The sequence below is a fragment of the Cervus canadensis genome, chromosome 7 (genome assembly GCF_019320065.1).
Source record: "Cervus canadensis isolate Bull #8, Minnesota chromosome 7, ASM1932006v1, whole genome shotgun sequence".
NCBI lineage: Eukaryota > Metazoa > Chordata > Mammalia > Artiodactyla > Cervidae > Cervus > Cervus canadensis.
In genome coordinates this window covers 92,665,303-92,687,587 of record NC_057392.1, presented here as the reverse complement: position 1 = coordinate 92,687,587, position 22,285 = coordinate 92,665,303, and positions in this window count along the sequence as shown.

Genomic DNA, 22,285 nt, shown 5'->3' with positions numbered 1-22,285 from the left:
TCCTTTCTCCAGCGGATCTTCCTGACCCAGGAATCGAAACAGGGTCTCCTGCATTGCAGAATGATTCTTTGGCAATTGCGCTATCAGGGAAGCCCGAAGTGAAAATTAGTATTATCTATTAAGGGTAGCAGTAATTTTCCTCATCGGGGAGACTGGAGATCCACTTCTTAGTCTGATCATTCCATTCACAAGTTATCTGATTTTTACTGAGTCTTGACGTTTTGAGATTTCAGTTTTTTTATATCTGTTAAAATGAATAAATCTGACTTACCGGTAAGGTTCCTTCCAACTGTAAAATTCCTTCCCAGGAATGTTTTTTAAAGTCTTGATAGATGTGCTACTTATTTTTGTTTTGCTTTATTTTAATTTACAAGATATAATAATGGGTTGGGATAAGCAAAATTATTGCATAAAAGCCACATAGAAAAAAAAAAAGAGAGAGAGAGAGATCTCTGCTGCTCCAGAATTTCTTTTGAAAGAATATGCATAGCACACTTTAGTAAACTTACTTTGGAAATGTTTTACTTCCAGAAGTTTGTGAAATTGTAAACAACAATAAACAGTACTTAAAACCAGTTACATTTGCCATAAAAGACAGAGACTGAGAATCTTTTCAGAACATTTATGATTTTGGTATCTTACAAAGTTACATTTTGTTTGCTGGGTTCTCCGTATAATGTGTTCTATACATACTTTCTTTCAGAATTTCAACACATTTACCCAAGTGGGAATCTGGAAAACATAGTTCAGTCAAACTGAAAACTCCATATTTTAACATCATTCTTCACTTTTTCTCTGAGTTTCCAAAAAGTTTGATTCTAATCTGATTTGAGAGTGAGTTTGATTGATTGCTCATCTCCATTTCAGATTGATGGCTGGAGGGCATTCAACAACCACAGACCTGGGGTAGAACTGCCCATAGTAAAACTACAGTGGAGGGAAACCAAGGACACGTCAGCAAAATGGAAATTTCACTGGTTTCTTATTTATGCGTGGATTGATTTCTTCTTTACGTCCTTTTTCAAGCGTTTCAGTTGTTTTATTTTTTTAACTTTTGTGTTTTATAAGCTTTGTACTCATTGAGAATTGATTTACCCACCTCTGGAAAAGAAGTGGAGTTCAAGAGAGAAATATCATTTGGGCTGATACTAAGAAAACCGCTAAAAATCTATTTTTTACAATATCTCTCTGACACCAAGAGACTATGAGATCTTTCCTTAATAGTAATGTATATTTTAATTACAATATCTCAGCTTCTTTAATATATATATTTTTTGCTATCTTTTAACCTACTGACATAGTTAGTGAGAAACATGAGTGTTCAGTGGGAGAAGAAAGTCACTACTTAGTACTAACATAGACATTAGACCAGTTATTGAATAATTGACTCAGTTTCTACAGCTGCATAATTGATAGTCTCCAAATATTAAAGTAATTTATGTAACGGCTATCCAAAAGTTCCTCTTTATTTTTCTGGGAAAAAGACATATTACCCCCAGCATCCCAAAGGTGATTAATAGAGAGAGTTAACAAAGCCAAAGCTGGCTCCTTGAGAAGGAAAAGAAAAAAATGGAAAAACCTTTAGCTGGACTAAGGAAAACAGACAGAAGGTGCAAATAACTAAAATCAGAAAAGCAAGTGGGGACTTTATTATTAACAATCTTACAGAAAGTAAAAGGGTATTAAGAGAATAGTGAATGATTGTACACCAATAAACTTAAGAATCTAGATTAAATGGACTAATTTCTAGAAGTACAGTATTTACAAACTGACCCAATAAGAAATAGAGGAGCTTCCCTGGTGGTCCAGGGGTTAAGGCTGCCTGCCAGTGCCGGGGATATGGGTTTAATCCCTGCTGGGAAGACCCCACATGCCGAGGGCAACTAAGCTGGTGAGCCACAACCACGAGGCCATGCGCCGTTGCCCTCGTGCTCCGCGAGAGAAGTCTCTGCAAGGAGCTAGAGGGCAGCCTGCTTCTCTGCAACCCGAGAGAGACTGTGTGCAGTAACAGAGATCCAGTGAAGTCAAAAATAAAATAAATAAATCTAGTTTTAAAAAAAGAAGAAATAGAAGATCGCAACAGACATAAAGCAAGTAAAGAGATGGATGCATTAATCCAAACCCTTTAAAAGAAAAGTTCAAGATCAGCTGACTTCTCAGGTGAATTCCATCAAACATTTAAAGAAGAATTAATACCAACCCTCCTCAAGCTCTTCCAATCAAAAATAAATAAATAAATAAAAAGGGGTGGGGGGTACTTGCTAACACATTCTTGAGGTCAACTTACCTTGACCCAAAGATAAAGAAACCACAAGGAAAGGAAACTGCATAAGAATATCCCTGTGAATGTCATATAAAAAATTCTCAACAGAATACTAGCAAATCAAATTCAACAGCATACTAAAAGGATTACACACAAAGTGGGACTAATCCCAGGGATGTAAGAATGATTCAACATAAGAAAATAAAATAATAAAGTAATGTAGTCCATAATATACTTAAAACAAAAATTAAAAACTCATATGATCATCTCAATTTACATGGGAAATCATTGCATAACTGGGTATACGCTTGTACTGCAGTAGGCTGACTTTCCAGAATTCCATCAGTTTATCCAGAGATAACTTTATTTTTTCGGGCACACTGTTGTTTTAAGTTGCTCAGTCGTGTCCAATTCTGTGACCCCATAGACTGCAGCATGCCAGAATTCCCTGTCCTTCACCGTCGCCTGGAGCTTGCTCAAACTCATGTCCATTGAGTTGGAGATGCCATCCAACCATCTCATCATCTGTCATCCCCCTCTCATCCTGCCTTCAACCTTTCCCAGCATCAGGGTCTTTTCCTAATGCCATGAGTCAGTTCTTCACATCAGGTGGCCAAAGTATTGGAGCTTCAGCTTTACCATCAGTCCCTCCAATGAATATTCAGGGTTGATTTCCTTTAGGATTGACTGGTCTGATCTCCTTGCAGTCCAAGGGACTTTAAAGAGTCTTCTACAACACCACAGTTAAAAAGCACCAATTCATTGGCATTCAGCCTTCTTTATGGTCCTACTTGAGATCTAGTCACACTAGCCTCTTAGGGTCTGGATCCATCACTGGGCAACCATGAGAGAATTTGTGTTGCAATGTCTCATTCATTTTTTTTTCTTTTCATAATCATATTCTTTTTATAGTGTTTTACCATAACAGGTTATGTTAACATAACATAACATAACAGAGTTATGTTAACATAACAGATCACCTGACCTGCCTCTTGAGAAATCTGTACGCAGGTTGAGAAACAACAGTTAGAACTGGACATGGAACAAGAGACTAGTTCCAAATAGGGAAAGGAGTATGTCAAGTTTGTATATTGCCACCCTGCTTATTTAACTTATATGCAGAATATATCACGAGAAACACTGGGCTGGATGAAGCACAAGCTGGAATCAAGATTGCTGGGAGAAATATCAATAACCTCAGATATGCAGATGATACCACCCTTACGGCAGAAAGCAAAGAAGAACTAAAGAGCTTCTTGATGAAAGTGAAAGAGGAGAGTGAAAAAGTTGGCTTAAAACTCAACATTCAGAAAGCTAAGATCACGGCATCTGGTCCCATCACTTCATGGTAAATAGATAGGGAAATGCTGGAAACAGTGACAGACTATTTATTTTTGGGGGGGAGGGGTTCCAAAATCACTGCAGATGATAACTGCAGCCATGAAATTGAAAGATGCTTGCCCTTTGAAAGAAAAGCTATGACCAACCTAGACAGCATATTAAAAAGCAGAGACATTACTTGCCAACAAAGGTCCATCTAGTCAAAGCTATAGTTTTTCCAGTAGCTATGTATGGATGTGAGAGTGGACTATAAAGAAAGCTGAGCACTGAAGAACTGATGCTTTTGAACTGTGGTGTTGGAGAAGACTCTTGAGAGTCCCTTGGATAGCAAGGGGATCCAACCAGTCCATCCTAAAGGAAATCAGTTCTGAATATTCATTGGAAGGACTGATGCTGAAGCTGAAACTCCAATACTTTGGCCACCTGATGTGAAGAGCTGACTTATTTGAAAAGACCATGATGCTGGGAAAGATTGAAGGTGGAAGTAGAAGGGGACACCAGAGAATGAGATGGTTGGATGGCATCACCAACTCAATGGACATGAGTTTGAGTAAGCCCCGTGAGCTGGTGAAGGACAGGGAGGCCTGGCGTGTTGTAGTCCATGGGGTAACAAAAAGTCAGACACGACTGAGCGACTGAACTGAAGTGAACATAACAGGGCTTCCTAGCTGGCGCTAGTTGTAAAGAATCTGCCTGCCGATGCAGGAGACACAGGAGAGGCAGGTCTGATCCCTGGGTCAGGAAGATCCCCTGGAGAAGGAAATGGCCACCCATGGCAGTATTCTTGCCCGGGAAATCCCATGGACAGAGGAGCCTGACAGGCTACAGCCCTTGGGGTCTCAAAGGGTCAGACAGGACTGCACATGAGCACGACGGAACATAGCGGATTCTAAAATCCTGCTTTCCTCAGTTTTTCAACATATGAATTTCATTCTCTCCTTTGGACACGTCATGACTGGTCTTGATCTCTTACTCATTAGATAGAGTCTTCATTACCATCTTTACATCCCAGTACTTGCTCGGACACCTGGGACACCATTATTATCCTATACATATTAGTGTATTATTGTTAAATATGAGCTAGCTGACTCAAATACATCATCTTCTTGTTTTCAGAACTGATTTCCATTCGCCAACATTGGGCTTCCCAGGTGACTCTAGTGGGAAAGAACCCCTCTGCCAATGCAGGAGACTCAAGAGACGAGACGTGTGTTCTATCCCTGGGTCACGAGGATCCCCTGGAGGGGGCATGGCAACCCACTCCAGTATTATTGCCTGAAGAATCCCATGGATAGAGTAGCCTGGCAGGCTACAGTCTATAGGGGTGCAAAGAGTCAGACACAACTGAAGAGATGCACCCTTTGCAGACATTACTAATGAACCAGTTACGCCTGTAGATATCAAATAAGATGCTGGGCTGGTACTGTAAAGATTTCAGAGATGTACTTCCTTTGACTTTAAGGAAATTGTTTTAAAAATAAAACTACAGCTAAGGGACTTCACCGGTGGTGCAGTGGTTAAGACTGAACTTCCACTGGGGAGGGTGGTGGGGTGCAGGTTCAATCCCTGCCTGGGGATTATTTTACATGCCATGCAGAGTGGCAACAAGAAAAATTGCAGCTAAGCTATGAGATGAAATTTATTTTTTGTCAAAAAATGACTATCATGGTTTAATGCTTTAAACCACAAACGAGATCAATACTGAAAAGCATTAGAGGAGACCATTATAAGCAATTAAAGTTCAAAAGTGAAAGTGTGTTATTATAGTTATTACATAATATGATTTAAATGTGTAGTTAAAAGCAAATTGTTGGAAGTACAAGAGGTAGACTAGAGTCACAGAGAACACTTCAAAGAGAACGCCTGGGCTAAGGCCAGATTGGTATGCATGACATTAGAATGTAGAAAGTGTCGCGCATTCTAGGTGAGGGCAGGGATAAAGGTTCTAAAGAGATAATGTGTTTATAAAGTGTGTTTGGAAAATAGGATACAGCAAAAAAAATGAAGGATCTCCTAGAACTCTGCATCTTAGAAATATCACCCCCCACCTTTTTTTTTTTTAAAAGAAAATGGGTATCTTAAGAATATTTGCATGTGAGGAGACTCCTTTCCTGGCTTTACTGGCTGTAAGAAGAACTGGGGGACCAAGACTAGATCATTTGGACCAATGGGAAAATGACAAAAATGGGTAGGTTCCTTAAGCCCTCTCTTTGCAGGGGAAAACTTTGCTAAAATGGTTAACTATAAGAGGCCGGGTATTCTCCTGATGGAAATGCTTCTGCAGTAAATGTAGTCAGAGAGATGGGGCTGGACTCAGGGAAAGTTTCACCCCATGATGGCTGCTCCTTCCCCAGGGCCCTGAAGAATCACGTCCTTTCAGCTGCTGCTTGAAAGACTCTTGCCTGGCTGCATGTAGTAAGGAGAGAAGCTGCTTTGAGGGGAGGACACAAAATACCTAAACAGCCAGGCCAAGCAGGAAAGCAGGCCTGGGCTGAATTGTGTCCCCATCCCCCAAATGCATACAGTGACGTCCTAACCCCCAGTAACTCAGATCCTGATTACGTTTGGAGATGGTTTTAAAAGTAGTAATTAAGTTAAAATGAGGTCATTAGGGTGGACCCCAATCCAACATGACTGGTATCCTCATAGAAAGAGAAGATTAGGATAAAGACACGGAGAGAAGACCAGACGAGGGCCAGCGACACACCTACAGAGGCCTTAGAAGATGCCACTCTGTCGACACTGATTTGGACTTCTGGGCCCCAGGACTGGGGAAAAAATTAATTTCTGTTGTTTAAACCACCAGGTCTGTTGTACTTCGTTGTGGCAGCCCATGCAAACAAATACAGCTGGATCCCCAAATGTGTCTTAGCATAGAGTTTGATTACAGCCATTGGGGGAAAAGGAGGTAGATGGACCCAAGAGGCTAATAAAGTCAAGTGTATCCAAAAATTTTTCACTGTGTCTCTGTATATTTACCTAAGGGTTGCAGAGCAGTGTGGCAAACACTTTTCTGAGGGCAAAGTGAGATGACACCACCCTCTGAGGAGGGTGATTTTGAATGTTCGCCCATGCTGAGCACATGGCGAGGAGAAGATATATGGAATTGAAGGTATGAGTTAAGAAGGAGCTAAATCGTTCTATATAAGGAAGGAATGAGAGACCAGAAGACAAATTTCTCTGTAGAGAGTCAGAAGTCTGGGAGGTCAAGGCCAAAGGGAGGAGGGGCAGAAAAAGAAGAGCCAGAGGAGAGAAGTGGCAGGGTCATTTGCTGTTGACATTTGCAGTTGACCTTGCTAACACCACCTGAAATTTCCAAAGAAAGTTCTCTACAGGGCTTGATGTGAGCAGATTTATTTTTGAGACTACCCAGAAGTATGGCCCCAGTTGGCAAGTATGATGCAGGCAAAAACAGACCTCTTTGGTGGATGACTTGCAACTTGACCTCAAACTTAGGACTATCTGGGAAGCAAGAAAGATTGTGTTACAAATTTGTGAGGCACTGGTTTGAACATACAGAATTGAGCAACATTGTGGATGTCAGGAAAAGATGTGAATTTGACTCCGTACAAAGGATCTAGGTGAGATACAGACATGGGCTCTAGATGCTGGCAACCTAAGAGCTCCTCAGAGAGTTCAACTTGTGCACCTGACCAGTGGGAGCACCTTAGCTGTCACGGGCAGTGTGGTAACTCCCCACGGGATGTCAACCCAGGAGCCGATCTCGCTGAACGCTCGCTGAGCTCATCAATCAGTGAACCAGAAACTTTTCCCTCTCTTATTAAACTTGCCTACCCTAGATATATATATAAAATGAAGGACAGAAAAGCTTGTACATCATCAAGGAAAGAGCAGCACAGCTAATAATCCATCCGGGGCTGTAGCAGGTTCCATTTTTACTGTAGAGCCCCGCAGAGTCTTGGGCTGCTTGACAGCTACAGGACCTTGGTGGTGTCCAGAAAAGGCGAGTCCAACACAGTACTGGTGGTATCTGCCTATCAGCGGTGCTGACTATCTGACTATCAGCAGTGCCTGCCTGCACTGCGGCACTTTCCATGGTCTTCAAACTAGCGGGGACCCCCAGCAGGAGAATGAGGAGGCAAGGCTGAGATGACCAAGCAGGGCTAGTTTGAGAATGACATTTGGTTTGCTTTCACAACATCTAGCTTCTTGCAGTGCTCCAAGGAGCTGCGAGCTTACCCTGCCTGTGGGCCTGGGGAATAAGAGAAGGAGGGTGGGAGAACCATAGATGGGAGCAGGGTAGCACGCATGCCCGGTGAAAGGGAACTTGTTTTGAGCAAAAATGAGCATCATCTGGGGACTCCCAGGAATATCTGGGTAAAGTGCGTGCTTTGCAAGGGGCTCAGGTCCTGAGCAATGGATGTGAGGCCACGAGGCAGTGCTATTTCAGTTATTAATGGTAATGGGATCTCATTTGCTTCCATAGGCTTGTGTGGCCTGGGGAAATTTTGGTTATATTGTGTGTAATGGGGAGCTTCTCATTTTTAAAAGCAAAAGAGTTGGTATAATGGAAGTAATGTTTTAGAAAGATTAAATTCCAATTTGTGAGGAAAGAGAAATTACTTTAACAGTAGGAAAACAGTAGTTACACTGTTTCCAAAATTGAGGAAAAAAAATTCACTGTTGGTTTTAAGCAAAGCTATGCCATTTAACATGCTAATTTATATACATACCTTAAAGAAAAAGAAAAATATCCAAAACTTTGGAATGACTCACAGAAGTCTGTGAAACTGCTGGTAATTAAAGTGTTCAGAAATTCTTTAGCTTGAAGCAAAGGTAACATGACTTCTAATCTGTGCTAATACCTCTGAATAATTGCTAATATCTTGTTTTCATGTATATATCTCCAACTTCATGCTCCTTGAACTGGTTTGTGAATCTTACTGTTTATATACAACTTACAATGCTTCTCTTCCAGCTGTCTGAGTGGTGGGGAATGACATCAGGTCAGCTCCCTCCAGACAGTACATGACAGGACAAATGGTGATTACATCACTCCATTAGGCCAAAATGCTTCTGTTTGACTATCTTAGACAAGCTGCTAATTCTCTCTTTGTCTCATCTTTATTCTGTGTAGAATAAAAATGTTCAGATGATCTTCAAGTCTTTTTCCATGCTAAAATAATATGATTCTAGAAAAATAACTCTATAATTACTTGAGAATTATTTTATTTTCCCATATTGACAAGTTCCTCATGTACTTTTCTTTCAAGCCAGGTTGAAAGATTCAAAATTTCTCTTTTTAACAAAAATTGCTTTATCTTTCAAAAAAAAAAGGTAGGTAGCAGCTTTAGCTTAGAAAAAGGAACAGAAAGGAAGTGAGGAGTAACTTCTGTCTAAATGAAAATTTCATTAGGAAAAATGAACTAATCAGTATGCTCTGAGGAGAAGTCATCTGTTCAGAAGGGCATAGCCTCTGCTGCTACATGTACTTAACATAATTTATATTATTATTATAATCACTATTTAAATATATATCCAGGTATATTTGTATTTATACATTTGGAACACAACTAATGGACCATATTTTACAATTTAGTATCATTTCTATCAGGAATTGCTAGCTATTGTGATATTCCATTTGAATATGGATGAGATAACATATTCAAGCAAATACGTGCACTGTGGTGTCAGGAATAGGAAATAAATGTATTAAACAGAATCTTCTGCAAAGTTCCGCATTCTGAAGTGAGTCAGTACATGATAGCAAAGTTGAAAGATCAGTCCAAGTCTCACCCAATAGCAATTTTTTGCATCAAAAAATATCCTAAAGATATTTATCTGTGTTAAGACATAGCTGAAGAAAAATTCAGTACACAGATATAGAAATGCAAAATATTTATGAACAGTTATTTGGTTTGTCAAATGCCCCAATTCAAAACTGAAACAGCACAGAATTTCACAAAATCTCAGAGGGTGTGCTTTAAAAAAAAAAAAAAAAAAAAAGGAAAAGAGAGAAGAGGAAAAGGAAAGAAAAAAGTCAGGAACCGTCGAAAAAGATACGGTTCCAAGGAGGTACCGGACACTTGTGGTATAAAAGAGATGACTTAATCATGGCTTAATGACACGATAAAATTGATTGAATACAGAAAACAATTTTCTAACTAATTTCCCATAGTTTTACAGGGGAAATGGAAGCAAAAGAGAACTAATATTTATTGAAGTCTGCTATGGAGTTAGTTCTGTTTATTTTACCCCTAGTATTATAATTCCTTTCAAAATGAAACATAACAGAGAATGAAGTGTGATAAACACTACAGGAAACTATACCTTAGGACTGGTGGGAGATATGGATATAAGTGAACATAGATGATGACAACAAACTGCTTACAAATGGAATGAAAAAGAAAAACAATCAAAATCTTAGGTCATGCCTTTTTCTCCCATAAAATTAAGCACCATGAAAAGTGAAAGTGAAGTCTCTCAGTTGTGTCCATTTCTTTGTGACCCCATGGTCTGTGGCCTTCCAGCCTCCTCCATCCACAGAATTTTCCAGGCAAGAATACTGGAGTGGGTTGCCATTTCCTTCTCCAGGGAATCTTCCAGACACCAGGGATCGAACTCAGGTCTCCTGCCTTGCAGGCAGACTCTTTACCCTCTGAGCCTCCAGGGACTGGTGTACCATAGGCATTGAAAGCAAGCAGAGGAGGTCAATGATAAAAAAAAAGTCCTTGGAATGGCATTAAGCTGTTGCTCCTAAAGAGAAACCAAAATAACAAAGTACCTGGAAAGATCCAGCAAATATTACTCAATAAAAAGGGAAGGGATTAATTTTCTTCCTCTTCGTTAATTTCTCTTTCTTTATTGAAGTCAGTCTTTCGTCTTATGAATTATTAAGGAAATGTTGTCTAGGCCACACAGACTGTGGTATTTTGTTATGGTAAACACAGCAAATTAAAGAAATGCTAATGGCAAAATGAAAGCCAATAGGCAAAATGCAGAGTGTAACCAAATTACAAAAGACAACAGAAATCAGAAAAATCACTTTCAAAAGTCTTTACAAAGCATAATGAAGCAAACATTTAAGTCAATTATATCAGTAACAGTGGAAGCAAAACATGTAGTCAAAGCAAAAGTTTATATGCAAAGTAGAACTTATGAAACACACACACACAGGAGAGAAGCAAAGCGCTGTTAAGAAGAAAATAAGGTATGGTTTAATTTAACTAAAACTTTCTAATAATTAAATCATTTATTTTATTATACCATATGAGAGTAACAATCTAGTTCATTCCTGATGACTCTTTAATGATAATGAAATTATTATTTCTTTTTTTATATTAGGAAATATATTTTTGCTTACTATACACCTAATAGTCTATAAAATAGATAAGCAAAACTGGCTATATTAATCAGACTAGGCTAGATTATGCCATGGTAACAAAAATTCCCCAAAATTCAGGAGCTTAAAGCAATACAACAACCAAAATACTTGTTTTTCTCACGCATGTAGTACTGCCTGTTGTGAATTCTTAGGTTTCTTGGGCTGATATAACTAAATACCATAGTCTGGGTAGCCAAAGCAACAGACAATTATTTCCTTACCAGTCTGGAAACTAGAAGTCCAAGGTCAAGGCGTTGGCAGACTTGGTTTCCATTTCCTGGCTTGTAGATGGCCTCTCACTGTGTCTTTACAAGTGTCACCTTTCTTCTGCATGAGTATGGGGAGAGAGAGAAGGAGAGAAAGGAGGAGAAAATCTCTTATTATAAGGACACTAATTTTATCTGATTAGAGCCCTGCCCTTAAGATCTTGTTTAATTTTAATTACCTCCCTGGATGCACTGTCTCCAAAACAAATTACACTTGTGGTTAGGGCTTCAACTTGTGCATTTTGGGGGAGACACAGTTTAATCCATAGCAGTTGGTTTGAAAGTCACATGACCATGCCTAACCTCAAAGGGAGGGAAAGACCCAGACTTACTGTGCTCCTGAGAAGAGAAACATGGAGTACTGAAGAGCTCCCCAACGGCTATCACAGGGTGTATAATTTTCTCTTGCATCATCATTTTCACAACTAGTCTAATTAATAATGCTATGATAAAGATCACTACAAGTCTAGCTAGGATCTGATACCATACTAAGATATTATGTCATTATTGACTGTATTCCCCACATTGTACATCTCATAACCTTGACTCATTTATTTTGCAATTGGAAGTTTTTGGTGATTTTGAAATGCACAGAAATATCAAGTCACTATGTCATGTAACATGAAATAATACAGTGTTGTAGGTCAATTATACTTTAAAAACACACAAACATAAAAAAGGGATCAGATTTGTGGCTACCAAAGGTGAGGTGGGAGGGGGAATTGGATAAAGGCAGTCAAAAGTACAAAGTTACAGTTACAAGATAAATAGGCATGTGCGTGCATGCATGCCCAGTTGCTTCAGTGTGTAGGACTCTTTGCAACCCCACGCACCATAGCTCACCAGGCTCCTCCGTCAAAGGGCTTCTCCTGACAAGAACACTGGAGTGACTTGCCATGCCCTCCTGAATTAGGTTTGTGCTAAGGTGTAATGTGCAACATGATAAATACAATTAGCACGGCTGTATGTTATATATGAAAATTGTTAACAGAGTAAATTTTAAGAGTTATCATCTCAAGGAAAAAAATAGAAAAATTTTGTGTCTGTAGGAGATGATGAATGTTCATTAAACTGACTGTGATAACCACTTCACGATGTCAGGCAAATCATGATGCTGTTTCCTTAGCTTGTCCAATGCCTGCATGTGTCCTCAGCTGCTCAGCCATGTCGAACTCTGTGACCCCACGGACCAGAGCCCGATGGGCTCCTCTGTCCTGGGGATTTCCCGGGCCAGAATAATAGAGTGGGTTGCCATTTCCTTCTCCAAGGCATCTTCTCTACCCAGGGACTGACACTGCACCACCTTGGAAGCCTCACTTGTTCTGTGCTTATGTCGCAATAAAATGGGAAGAAAAAGCAACAACAACAAAAAAGAAACGTTAAGCTCTCTTGGCACATTTTTAAAAGTGTAAAATAAATATAACATAAAATTTACCATCTTAGTCATTTTAAGTGTATAGTTCAGTGGCATTAAGTAAATTCACATTCACGCGGCATGAGCGTCACTATGCATCTCCAGAAGTTTCTCGTCACCCCGTATTGAAACTATACCCGCGGAACACCAACTCCCCACTCATCCTGCCCGCGTCCCTGCTAGCCATGGTTGTACTTTCTGTCTTTATGAATTTGACTATTCTAGGTATCTCACATAAGTAGAATGACATAGAATTTGTTCTTTTTTTTGTTTGTTTGTTTTGTAACTGGCCAACATAAATATACTATGGAAAACTTTCCGACACATATTCTTCTACTATGAATTACAATATGAAAAACATTTGGAAGTGGAATACATGTATTAAACAGTTTGGAACATTTTGAGCATCTTGTTTTGTTCTGGCAAATATTTTTCCGAAAATACATTGTAGAATTACCCCAAATCCTTAAATCTTCTAGAACATTAGACATTATTTAAGAATTAAAAGAGGACAAGGAGAAAAAAGAGTTGAGGAATATTTTTGCTAAGCATACTGTCCAAAAAAACATCATTTCATTGACTCACTTTTTAAACCCCCAAAATTCATTATTATTTTTTGGCTTGCATGCAGTTTTGATGATAATGAAAATGTAGTCACTTCTTTGGTTAATTTTTTTTTTCTCAGAAAAGCATTTACCATCCAGTTACAGACATTTTACCCATCTACATTATCCACTACTTTGAGGAAGAACTCTGATTCTAACATATGGGAAAATTTGTCCATCTCTATTGGCCAAAGATACCATGTAAGGAGCTGCTATCCTAGCACCTTAGACTGACAAAGCCCCAAAGATAAGGTTCAAAACACATGTAACTCCATGGCTGATTCATGTCAGTGTATGACAAAACCCACTTCAATGTTGTGAAGTAATTAGCCTCCAACCAATAAAAATAAATGAAAAAAAAAAAAAAGTAGATGCAAACTCGCCTTTCTCTTTTATCAGACAGAAACGGACACACCATCACCTGAAAGGGAACATCTGTTGTATCAGAAGTGAACACTTCCCAAGAATAATATCAGGATACGAGAGATGGACAAACGCCTCCTGTCTTCACCATCGTGCCTTTGTCTCCTTACCTCACCAGAGAGCTGAGTTAAAGGTGGCCAGCCCCCGAAGGAAGCACAAGCCCCCGAACCCACCAAGTGCTGGGCTTCCTCCTGGCCCTCCTCTGCTCGGTAGACTTCAGCAGCGTGTGAGCTCTTGCCTCAAGCTATTTACACCACGATCAGGCTAGTAATTAGCAAAATGTTTAATATAATATAGAAGCAATTAGGAGGTGATAACATGCAATTAAGATGTGTTTTCAGATTAAAGATTTTATAGTGCTCTTTTTCTTAAAAAGATAAAGTGCCTATCTCAAAATGTCAAACTGCAGTGATTTAATCTGAATTATTTTCAATTAATATGCATGTATTCTCGCGATGTGTTCACCGTTGTTATTGACATTGATAAATTAAGCTCATCCCAGCTGAATTTATCCTTGAGTCGCTCTATATTTCCTGAATGTCAGCTCTTCATCCGTGCTTTTCTCTTTGCCGACAAGCTGTGCGTGATCTAACTATAAGTCCCTTGATTCATCTCTGGGATTACAGCGATGTGTCAGTCTGGAAGAACAATAATCTGAAAGGGCATTGTTATAAATAGAGTGTTAGAATATAATTGTTTGTCATGTCATTTCTCCTCTTTAAATTCCCTTGAGCTCCGTTGAAGTAATTTAGACAGCGAAGATGACAAGAGTCTTGAGACTGTACTTATAGAGTTGTCCAACACATCTTTAGCCCAGTCTGCCTTTTGAGACTGTGTTGTCTGCGAAGTAGGAAATGCAAATATCAAATGAGTTTTGACTACAGTGTGGATTTAATTTGAGAGTTTAAACAGGCCACTCTTCATATAATACAAGCATTACATCTCCTAATTCATCTGTACTTGTTGGACAATGGTGACAATAGCTATTAAATGCCATTTAAAATTAATTAGAAATTGTCATGAGCACAGCAGCTATTGCAGATAACTTAGAGGAATTAAGTAATGTAGGCCTTTGTTTTTGTTTTTTTGTAAAGATAATGTGCAGATGATTGGGTAAGCAGTAAAATATATAATTTTTAGATAAGTTACTTTATATCAATTCACTAATTATAAATTAAGTAAAGAATAATATTAATAATTATAGCAGTAATATATGTCATATAACATGGTGATAAAATAAGAAACAAATTTAATATTTCTTTCTGAGCAAAATACACAGAAATGCCTCAAATTTGAGAACTTTTATCTATTAAGAAGCACTTCAACTTACAATTGGTTTAGTAATTAAAATTGTATTTTTGCAAATTATAAATGAGATAATTTGAGGCAATAGTTCCTAGAATGATGAGTATGCCATATCCATGAAGTATTTGTAAATACACTTATTGGCTCTGGTAAAGAAACATTTATTTTAGGTTCAATTGAATTTTTTACCTGTTTGAGTTCACTAAAATGAAGAAAATGAATGTTTTGACAAAAATTGTAATGTTTATAAAAAATAATCTAACATTCTTTCTTTGATAGGTGCTGTGAGCTTCACATTGTCAATGACTGAGGCCCAGGGTCTTTGAAGCGAGGTACCCCCACCCGGCCTCCCTTGTGGCTCAGCTGGTAAGGAACCGCCTGCAGTGCGGGAGACCTGGGTTCCATCCCTGGGTGGGGCAGATCCCCTGAGAAGGGAACGGTTACCCACGCCAGTGTTATGGCCTGGAGAACTCCATGGACTGCATAGTGTATGGGATTGCAACGAGTCAGACACCACTGAACAACTTTCACTTCACTTGGGCTTCCCCTGTGAATCAGTTGGTAAAGAATCTGCCTGCAATGCGGGAGACCTGGGTTCTATCCCTGGGTTGGGAAGACCCCCTGGAGAAGGGAATGGCTGGCCACTCCAGTGTTATGGCCTGGAGAATTCCATGGACAGTATACACGTCCCTCTATATCCGCTGTATAGATATCCACCTAGAAGAGTTAGACAATCCTTGAAGTAAGCCAAGAAGATATTCATTTAAGTGATATTTACATTTCATCTAAAAATAATATATTGAACGTCCAGTGTCGTAACCACATCCCTGTCCTCACACTGCCCTGTGTCAAGGGCTCACGCAGAGGCCAGACCCTACACGCATGGGCAGGAGATCCTACACGTGTCCAGGCAGCAGAGGCGCTCACGACACGGAGGCATCAAGGAATCCTCAAGGCGCTTGTTGGCTTTTGTTGTATTTCCATACGGTGCATATTTAAGTGAATTTGCGGACCATGTTTGTTTTAACAAAGCTAGCCCTCAATATTGACAAGTGATTTATAAGATTCCTGCAAAGAAAATGCAGCTGAATATGTGCATCATGCAAGTATGAGTGAATTTAATAAAAATTGTCATAATTGGAGATAGTACTGAAAAATTAGCATCCTGACTTAGTAAGAAGGGCTGATAGCATTCTTCTTCCATTTGGGACTACCTGTCTTTTTCAGTGGTGATAATTATAATCATTAAGCAGATAACAAAGTAAACTGAGCTTAAAACTAGGATTTTAAATAAATATCTATATTTCAAATTATTAAACTAAGAAAATTGAAGTAATGAATAAGAGCAAATGGTATTGATTCCATCATATATCACTCTAGTGATAAAATTAAGATGCAACATTATATTAATAAATAAAAATGTAGACATTTAAAAATTTTGTTTATTCTAGATGAATTTCACTCTAACTTTCAGAGTATCTTTTATGCATTCATAGAATGAATATGGATAGACAGCAATAAAATATATTAGCCCGATTTAATAGGTATACATATTAAAACAAAATAGTCATTTGTATAAGCATTTGGCCTAATCAAGTAAAGTAATGTTTGATACAAAATGTTTATCCACCACTGTTGTGGACCATGGGTCTTTTGCTCATTCAATATACTGAGATATGTAAACTGTATTTAAATGTATGTGAACTTAAATACAGACCTGTGTGTAAAAACGTACACTCCTGAACCCATATATAAGCCTATGTAGGAATGTAACTTTATTCAATACACTTTTATTAGATATTAAGATACTGTACTAAGTATAGGATAGAAAATACGCAGTAGGTTTTGCCTTCAAAGGAGCTATTGTGTGAATTCTCATGTTTGCCACAAAATTATTTGAAGAAAACATGATGGAGAGAAGGCCAATGTCTTAGTGAAAATTACGTCTTAGAAAAATATCTGATAATTATCCTGTGATAGGAAGTAAATACTAATTTTTCTGCATAAATTATAATAATATTGTTTATAGCTATGTATCAATTATTCTAAAAATATGAACAAAAATATAGTTAGATCCTATGCAGTTGACATCTTTGCAGGTAAAAAACCGTCATTCTGATGATTTATGCCCACTAAACATTATAGGATAATATTTCTCTTGATTTCATACAACTCTCACATCTTTCACGACTGTAAATACCTAGAACAATGCCTTGCCCGTGGTGGGTGCACCATGAATGTTTGTTGAATAAACACTGTCACTAGCGCAGCATTTCTCACCTAGCCGTGCAGATCCCCGTTTCAGTCTCCTTCTCAGCCAGCGTATTGCCTGATGGCCACGGCTGATGCTCAGTTTTGGCGGTTGCTGCTTTTTGTTTCCTTCTCTGTATTTTGACTGCACTGTGCAGTTTGCAGGATCTTCGTTCCCAGACCAGGGATTGAACTTGGGCCACAGAGGTGAGGGCGCCACGTCCTAATCACTGGGCCACCAGGAGGTCTCAGAAGGCCCAGTTTAATTCTTTCTCTTTCCAGAATGAGACGCTGGCTGACCAGAGTGTGTGCACGCATGCTCAGCTGTACCCGAGTCTTTGTGACCCAGTGGACTGTGGCCTGCCAGGCTCCTCTGTCCATGCAGAGAGCAGGCAGGCACAACGCATCTAATGAAGCTTAGTGAGAACTCTTGAGACCCAGACCAGAGGAGGATGTGAAGCACTTGGTACATTCAGAGAATTAGGGTGATTAAACATGCTTTTGTAAATGTTGCTTTGAGAATTTTAATGAGGAGTATTCAGGGTCAACCTATTCACATAGACCTTAAGTCAATGCTTTGCACTGGACTAAGTGGAACTGGAAGTCCATGGACAGTGGATGGGCATTAAAACTCTAGTTATTTGATTTTTAAACTTCAGTGAATGATGTCCTAGTGTAAGGATGTTTCCTCACTGCTGATCAAATAAGACTTTACTTAAAATTTTGATTGAGCTGGTTTTCTAGTTTCAAAAATTTCTCAGATGGTTTTTTACTGCTCAAAGGAATGTGGGTAAATACTGTGTCTGATGCATACGTCAGTTATTTCTGATTCTACAATGTACTTACTGGTAGTCTTAAGAACACACACTCAACAACCAATTGTGTCAGCAATATGATAAAGAATATTGGTCCATTTGAATGATATCACTTAAACAGATTTATTTATAAATCAGCCATTTAAAATAATCAGCAATAATTTTTTAATATTAAATTTTTTGATTTGGTAAAATAATCTCTTGAATTTAATCAGATCAATGAAGCATTGCTTTAAAATTTGAGCAACAAATTTTTAATTGACAAAATATATTCTTTTCAGCTTATTCATGTCAATAAATAAGAATGTTTTATCTACAAATCATTTCCCTCATTTAAAAGTTTTTATTTTATGTAAGTGTCTTGACAGCAAAATTTCTGCTACTATATTATTATAAAACAAGAAAGTATGCTTTGAAGTTAATTTTTAGAAAATGTCCTACAAACTTAATTTTAAACCACCTAAGCATAAGATGCTGTAGGAAAATTGCAATTACTTTCATCAGAGAAATAGCACCCATTAAACACTAAAGTCAGTTTCTAATATTTGTATAATTTGAGGATAATTTTTCAACCACTTCCTTAAATGGCTCTGATCATAAAAAGAACACTCAGTCCTTCATTAGTATTCTGTATATTATAAAAATGATGAGTAATCCACTGGTATTCAGGATAGATCCATGACTTTAACTTTATGTTTTGTTTATTTTTAGCCAGTCAATAAGGGGTTAAGTGGCTCCCCACAGTAGTTTCTGCTAAACAGAACAATGGGACAATAATACTTATCATCTTAAAATAAATGTATTCATATATGTTACATATATTCATAAACACTTGAGAACATGCCATGTTTTTAATTCATGAAATGTTTCAGCGCATCAGCAACTCAGCTAAGAGTCTGCAAGGTAGTCTTTAAAAATCTTCCTGATCAAATTTAATTCTACTGGGTGATTTAAAGGGCCCATTTACGTTTCTGACACTTTAAGGAAAATTGAAAAAAGAATTTTAACAGCTGTGAGTTTGGTTACAATTGTTTGCTAATAAAAGACTGATTTTACTTCAGAGCAAGTAAAAATTACCCACAGCAGCAATGCCCAAACTAAAAACACAGACTGCATTGTGTCCTACCTAGACGTATGCATGTGTTTATAAAATGTGGACTTTCTACTTTACAATACGTCGAATAACTAACTAATTTTGAAAATCCGATCTTAAAACCTAATTCAAGGGGAAAACCTCTCAAGCTGACAAAAGGAATTATTGCCGGAGATTAACCTGCTTGATGCTCTTCATTGTCCTAGCTGAGTCAGGAGGGAATATTAATTGAGATGTGCCGTGGATTCCGGTGTGTGTCTCAGAGCGGTTCACAGGTTTCCCGGTGGTCCTTCCAACAGAACAGCGTAAATGAGTGGAATGAGACGGATCATTCTGAACCACAGTGGTTCAGCCATTGTTCTGTTCGGCACAAAAGGTAATGGTTGGTTGATTTGCTTTATTTTTGTGCTGTTCTGATTTTTCCCCCGTACTCCCTAATCTCTACCACTTCCTCTGTGAGTCATCAGCAGCTGGACCCAGAGAGACCGCAGGAACTGGCTCCTGGAAAAGAGCTCTAATAGAGCTATTACTCAAGTTCAATTCTCGTTAAGTCTGGTAAGAACTTCGAGATACAGGAGATAGAAAAAAAAAAAAAGAATTATTTTGCATTTTCTGCTTTGAAAAGCCTCCAGATCATGCTGACCTATTTATGTTTCTTTGCAGACACATGGATAGATGTACTTATCTTAAAAGTTCATATGAACAAATACAATTTAGATAGAAAAGTAAGAATATTTCACACTATTACCCACAGTCACTTAATTATTTCTGCTGGAGTTTCTTTGTTTCTTGGTTTTGTATTGTAGTAGTCTGTTTTCTTTTGCAAATTCCTAACGCAGTATGTTAGTGCTTTATTTCCCACATAGAATCTATCCAATAGTTTCTGTTGGTCTACATCTGACAGTTACTATTATAACCTCCATTAAACCTAAACATCCCTCTTTTCTCTCCATACAAGGGAATCTTGAATTAGATTTACAAAGAACAACTTCATTTACAGTTGTTTTCTCTTATTTTTAAAGAAATTAGCATGGCATCAGGCTTTGATATGAGGGAGTTCACACAGTCTGTTGGGTAAAACCTCTAGTTTATGTGGTCTAGAGATTAGGCTAGAGATTTTGCTAAAGGGGAAAATGTCAGATACACCTGAAACTGTGGCTATGGTGCTGGGCTAGTTAATGAAACTCTGAATAAGAGAGTCCAAATCTCAGATTTCTACTATTACTTTACTGCGCAAGTGGAATCTTGGTTCTTTCAAGTAAACAAGATATTTTAAAATGTTAATAAATATTAAAGAAAGTTTACTGATTAATAATATATTTCTCCTATAGGTGGTATAAAGGAACCTTGCATGAATTACAACTACAGATGATAGTGTCTCTTCATTGACTATAAGCATAAGGAAATAAGATGAGATTTTGTGTGCATGCTAAGACACTTCAGTCCTGTCCGACTCTTTGTGACCCTATAGACCATAGCCCACCAGGCTGCTCTGTTCATGGAATTCTCCAGGCAAGAATACTGGGGTGGGTTGCCATGCCCTCCTCTAGGGGATCTTCCTGACCCAGGGATAGAACCCAAGTTTCCTAAATTGGCAGGTGGGTTCTTTCCCACTAACATCACCTCGGAAGACCCAAGATGAGATCTCGGAAAGCAATTAGGGTAGTAGAGACTGTCGTCTTCTGGTGTTGGAGGTTCCTCTATGTTCTGTATCCTCCCTACCCACGTGGACTTGCCTTCTTCCGTTAGCTCTTACACAAATCTCTTTGCTGCAGTGCCCATATCAGTAACCCCATCATGCTGTGTGCTGCCCAAAAAGCTCTATCTACTGAGCCCAACTCGACCTTTGTTCCTTAAGGGTCATGTTTCCTGAAACTCTTTAGACATCCTTCCGTTTCTTTCTATAATTTAATGGTAAAATTGTTCCCAAAAAAATCTAGTGGTTTGCTCTACTTAGAAATATCTTCAGCCAACAAAAGACTCCAAGCGTTTTTTAAAAAGCAACATCATTCTCTCATATATCTACATTTAAAACCTATTTCCTCTGAAGGGGATTAAGTCTAAATTATTGTGTCAGTAAGAAAATGACTTTTTTAGCCTAGTTATATTAGGAATTGGGAAGTTTTAAATATCTGTATGTTAGTATTAATTCTTTCTAAAAGTGTATTTTTAGTACCACAGAAATGCCTACAAAAATGTAATGGTAGCTTTCTAGAGAATTTTAATGATCTCTATTTAAATATTTTAAGAATCTTTGGGAAGTTGAGAAATATTAAGGGATTTAAAGACTCAGTATTATAAATCCCACATCTGTCTTCAGCAATGGGTGGTTTTAAAAGTAACCACCTCAAGCCCTGAAAATAGCTGTTTTTTTCTTTTTATATATATGTGTTTTACATTTTATGGCATTGTCAGATATTCTAAGGCTCATAATTACATACTGAAAATATCACTACACCTTTGTCAAAATGAGTGGCATGGTAGATAAGCCCAATTTCACCAGTTCAAATGTAAATTAATTTTTGGTTGGGAAAAAATAATTAAGATTTACTCATGTGTTTTGGAGACATTTACTAAGCTTTATAGCATTCCATTGCAAATTAATCCCTGATTAATGCTCATTTGCTTTCATGCATGATCTCTGGTACTAAGAATGCAATACTCTCCCCCATATGTTTTAGCTTTTATTCATACAGCATGGATTAGTTTTACATAATAAGACATCTGACAGTTTTCAATCTTTTGATATAATAAGAAGTTAGGATAAGCCTGAAAGCCTTCTGGTTGTACTCAGTTTTAACAGATTTGTTTGTTTTATAAAGGAAATGGCTTTTTTTTTCTTTAAAATTTTGAACTATTTAAAATTGCTTGTTTTCTTATGACAACATTTGAAATACTCTAGAAATATAATATGGCCTCAGTGACCTTTGTTTTACATGAAACACAGAACAGATCACAATGAGAAATTCCAAAAGAGATGCATATTTTATAAACTGATGTATAATGGCGATAGAAAAACATCCCATATTAATTATTAATTCCCTTTTCTCATTATTTACTTATTTTCTCCATAAAAATTTCTTAAGCTTCTTTTGTATATAAAGCATTGTTCTAGGTAGTTTTTACTTAAACAGAAGTGGATAATATTCAGCTTTACAAAAATGT